General features: G+C 47.4%; 1 non-coding gene across 1 annotated transcript; it reads left to right on the top strand.

The window, feature by feature from the left end:
• The first annotated feature begins 4,170 nt into the window (after positions 1–4,170).
• On the top strand, positions 4,171–4,277 carry LOC118758923 (U6 spliceosomal RNA). The gene has a single exon (XR_004995872.1). It is a non-coding gene; the product is annotated as a U6 spliceosomal RNA (small nuclear RNA).
• Positions 4,278–5,095: the final 818 nt, after the last annotated feature.

Here is a 5,095-nt window from a genome sequence, read left to right as displayed (position 1 = left end):
TACAGGGAACAAGTCCTGCCACCAGAAAGCATGTGATTGGAACACAGAGGTGACAATGATCTATGTGACTAAATAACAAGTAGTGTGAAGAAATAGGACTAACATAATAGTTACATTCTAAAAATCATAAACTTACCTTGAATTTTCTAGCACTAGAACTGTTGAACTTTATTCAATGAATATGAGAACCATCAAATACTTTTAGAAGGGTAATAATATGATGAAGTCTGTCATTTGTAAACAGGTACGAGCAGACACATTTGGCCCAAAGGTTAAAATGCCACTAGTGACATCTGCATCCCATATCAGAGTGCCTGGTTCAAATCCCAGCTCTTCTACTTCAGGTCTGGTTATCTGCAAGTGCTTACCCCAGGAGGCAGGAAATGACGGCTCAACTACATGTGTCCCTGCTGCCCAATTCCAGGCCCCTGGCTTCAGCCTGGCCTACTCCTGGCAGATGGAAGCTTTCTCATTCTGTCTTGCTTTCGTTCTATACCCTTGCTTTCAAACAAACAAATTAAATAAATAAATAAATAAATAAATAAATAAATAAATAAATAAATAAATAAAATTTTAAACGCAAATTTTTTAGATACAATGTAAGTAAGAAATTGGGAAGCCTCCAAGGGGAGTTAAGCAGTTCATCCAGTGATTTGGGCAAAAGGGAATGGCATTCCCTAGACAAAGTGTGGCAACACTTTAGAAAAAAATAATTGGAAGCCAGGCATAGTCCAAAGGTCTCTGGCTTTGTAACAAGACAATCTGAATACTAAAAAGAATCAAGGTGTGTGTGAGGGGGATCTGAAAGATGTTGACCATGGCATGCATCTGTTACGTACCAGTGAGGGTAAGCTACTGCATTTCTTTTTTTTTTTTTTTTAATTAATTTTTAATCATCTTATTTAGTTGATTAGGGAACAAAGGGTCAAGGGCTACAGGGTGAAAGTGGGTAATACCATTGTTTCCACACCAATATTATCATTTTTCCCTGAATCTAGGGTTGGGGGATAACAAAGAGAAAAGCTCCACCCAACCTCCCACCCATCCCAGATCCCCAATGGGAGGCGCGCTCTGAGGGTCCTGCTCAAACAGTTTTGATAGTTCATCAGTTCTGGATTGCTGCCAATCTCACAGTTCCAATCGCAATGAAACCTACTCAGAGTCCACTGGCTTGACACTCTCTTCTTGGTTGGGGTTCTAAGATCAGCAGTTCAGTTGGAAAGATCTACCAAGAAACTTCATCTGAGATGATCCCGACCTGGTTCTTGCATGAGATTGCTGGTACAGAGTCCAACACTGTTCGTCACACCAATCAGCTTATGCACATGCTGGTCATTGCGACTGCTGGTTCCGTTCGGTTTCCAGCCCTGTCTTCCTCGTGAACAAATGGGTGTTACAGTCCAGCTCGATCCTGCCCACTTCATATTCAGGAGCTGCAGCCTAGTTGGGGCGACTCCCCATAACCCCTATCAGTTCTGCCCGCTACCCTGGTTCCCATGCTTGCCAGTATGTACTGCAGGCTTGTCCAGTCTGTCCCACATCCCATTTAGCTCTCACACATGTCAATGGGCATTGAAGCCTAGTTCAACCCAACCAACCTACCATCCAGCCCACACACCTACTGGCAGGTGCCTTTCTGTCTATCCACCCCTGCCCCTCTCCTGGTTTTTGTGCTGTCCAGTGAGCATGGTAACCCAAGAGGGAGGTGCCTGCTATTTTCCTTCTAGGACACACCCATTCCCAGATTGTGCACTCTCCAGATGGTTCTGGCATTTGACTTGATAGAATTAGCTCCCAGTGCCAGCCTCTGCCAGCTAATGCTGCGGCTAAGCCCAACCAACCCTCACCCACTCTAATTTTTGCTTACACCAATAGGAACAGTCAGCCCACCAAGGCCCTTCTCTTATCTAGCTCACATGAGGCCCACAGGTGTTATAGCCCTGCCTGGTCTGATCTGCCCCCATCCCGACTCACGCTTTCCAATGGGAGTAGTTGTCCAGCAGGGGAGCCCACATTCCCCTGTTGGCTCTGCCTCCTCCCCCTGATTATCACACGTGCTGTTAGGGCACCGCAACCACATCTAGTATGGCTCATCTCACCTTGGCATTCCTTAATGTGTACTGGTATGTGTCACAACCGAACCTGGCTCGACCCACACTCTGTTCTGGTGCTTGGATTCACCAGCGGGTGATGTGAACAGGTTCAGCCTGGTCTAAACCCAACCCATGCCATGTGTATGCCAGTGGGATAGTTTCCATTGCCTGTTCTGGACTGTTTGCTATTGTGCTTCTTGTGCAGGGGCTGTGTCCTGCCAGAGAAGTTGTCCAGGCTCCTCCATCAGAAACTCTCCCAGTACCAGATTTCGCACATACCAGTGGGTCCAAGAGCCAGCCCTACTCAGTTCACCTCCTGTCCTAGCAGGAATAGTGACTTCTGCTGACTGGCCTTCAACCCTGGTTCTTACTGTTGGATGTTTCAACCCAGCCATGGCTCTTCCATACCCCCATACAGCTCACACATGGTTCAGTAAGGGCTGAGACCTAGCCTAGTCTGTCACACATCTCCCCTGGTCCTGCAGAGCACCAGATGGTGTTGCAGTCTGGCCCGGCTTGGTGCTTCCAGTCCCAGTCCACACTTTTGCCAAGTGAGATTATAATCGTATCCTGATCAGAACGCAGCCCCAATTCCAGCCCCTGTGCTCCTTGGTGGGAAACTCAACCCAGCTAGGGTGTCCCCTTAGCTTCCCTACCGGGCCTATTCCCAGCCTTAGATCATTTGAAGGCCAGTGGTTGCTCTGACACAGCTTGGCAGAGCCCCTCACTTGTCCTGGCCCCTTAGATGCTGTGGCTTAGCGTCCCTGCCTCACGCAGATCAGTAGGTGCAAGGACCTACTCCGCATGACCTGTGCTCCAATCTGATTTCTCTTGTTTCTTGTGAGTTAAGGTTTGTTCGGCCCTGCCCATTCTGCCCCCTTCCAGTGGCAGCCCGGCCCACCCCACATCTTCTTTTAGGATGCACATTCAGGTGCTGCTGCCTTGACCTGCCCTGACTATTGTGGGTTCTTTTACCCGTGAGTGATGGCAGGTGGCATGGTCATACCTAGCTTAGTCCATCACCACCCCAGCTTGCGAGCTAACCACGGGGACTTGCATATCCACAGGGTTGGGCCCACACAACCCCACAGAATCTACCCCCAGACCAATTTCTCTCGCATGCTGGATAGTGTATTGACTCTGCCAAATGTGACCACTCCACCACTCCACCACCCAGTCGGGTAATGGATTCCTAATTGGGCTGGTGAATCTGTCTAACCCAAATTATCTTCTGATACTTCCCTCCAAACCACCGGGTCTCAGTCCCCACGCATGCCTGAAACTTTCATGACCCTGTCACTGGGAATCACCCAAAATTCATTACTCACCTACACTAAAACTGGCCTTATTCATGGGTAACCCCAGGCAGCAACTAGATATCTTAAAAACCTCAGAGTTTACCGCCGGGCAGCCAGCAGACAAAGCCTGGCACCACTTGGTGCACTGGACGCCCTGGGGGAGGCCAAGGACTCGTTCACTGTCTTCTGGCAGTGTCTTTAACGTGAGGCCCCAGCATTGGGTCCGACCTGGCAGGGGCACCCCCTACAGCCACCACACTGCAGGGAGCTGCAGTTGCCCCCAACCCCAAGGCCTGAACCCCTCCCAAACTCACCCAGCCACAAGATTTTAGCGGCAGGGCAGAGCTAGGAATTTTAACCCAGTTCCCAAGTGTCCTCATGCGGACTTACCCTGAGGGAAGAGCTCTCTTGGGTCCTGGGGGAGGCCTTCCTGCAGTGTCTTTGGTTTGAGTCCCCAGCATTGGGTCTGACCTGGCAGGGGCATCCCCACAGCTGCAACACTGCAGGGAGCTGCAGTTGCCCCCAACCCAGGCCCGAACCCCAGCTACTGCATTTCTAATTATTCAGCTCTGGCATTTGTGAAAAATTTTGGACTATAGTTTCATATCTGTGAGTTTCTAGTGGAGTTGTCCTGACATGATGGGTGAATCCCACTTCGTTGCTTGAAAATGTTATGATTTTCTCAGAGTGCTGATGCCTGGAAGTTCAAGGTCAAGGTGCTGGTCAGTTTGCTTCCTTCTAAGTGCTCTCCCTTCCCAGCTATTAAGAGTCAATGAAAAGTACTCGCTTCGGCAGCACATATACTAAAATTGGAATGATACAGAGAAGATTAGCATGGCCCCTGCGCAAGGATGACACGCAAATTAGTGAAGCGTTCCATATTTTTTTTGCTGATGGTATGTTGGAGCTTTCAATTGACTGGGATGATACTCTGCTGGCTCTGTCTTCAGACCAGAAAGGGTATAAATAAGAAACCGTTGAACTTGACTGGACAATAAGATGCTGGACTCTATGTTTGGTATATGCTTGCAATGAGGGAATCTCAACTGAACTTGAGCTGTGGTTATGCAACAAGGTGGAGGAATCCACCATGGTGGGAGGGTTTGGGGAGGGGTGGCGAGAACCCAAGTACCTATGAAACTGTGTCACATAATACAATGTAATTAATGAATTAAAAATAATAAATAATTTTTTAAAATTAAAAAAAAAGATTCAATGAAAAGCCCTTAGCCAAGAGCTTGGCAAAGTGTGGATGATTAGCAGCAGACAGTTTTCATTCCCTCTGAGACCTCATGTGCTTTCCCACCTTCCCTCTTCAAGGTGAATGTCTTCCTTTATTGCATATATTTCCCCTGGGGAAAACACATTGGTACATGTTTATGAAATGGATGTGGAATTAATATGTGATCTTACGTTACTGTAATGAAGTATATCCATGGCTCAATTTGTATTTTCCTTTAGTAAATCTCTTTTCAAAATACTTTAGCAAGGCTTTCATGTGGTGGAGGTATTGACAATGCAGTGGGTGGTCCAGTGGAAGAGTCAGGCCTGGATTTGTGGAAATATCTTGTTAAATGAAAGGAAATGCGGTGGCATCACAACTAAAACAAACAAGGCTAGATGTACCACAGACAGCTCTGACATAAGAGTACACCAAATTTTAAAAAACATTACTATGGGTAATTTTCCATTACTCAGGAGAAA

The sequence above is a fragment of the Ochotona princeps genome, chromosome 3 (assembly GCF_030435755.1).
Source record: "Ochotona princeps isolate mOchPri1 chromosome 3, mOchPri1.hap1, whole genome shotgun sequence".
Lineage (NCBI taxonomy): Eukaryota > Metazoa > Chordata > Mammalia > Lagomorpha > Ochotonidae > Ochotona > Ochotona princeps.
The sequence above is the reverse complement of the archived record's forward strand: the minus strand, read 5'-3'. Positions and strand labels throughout refer to the sequence as shown.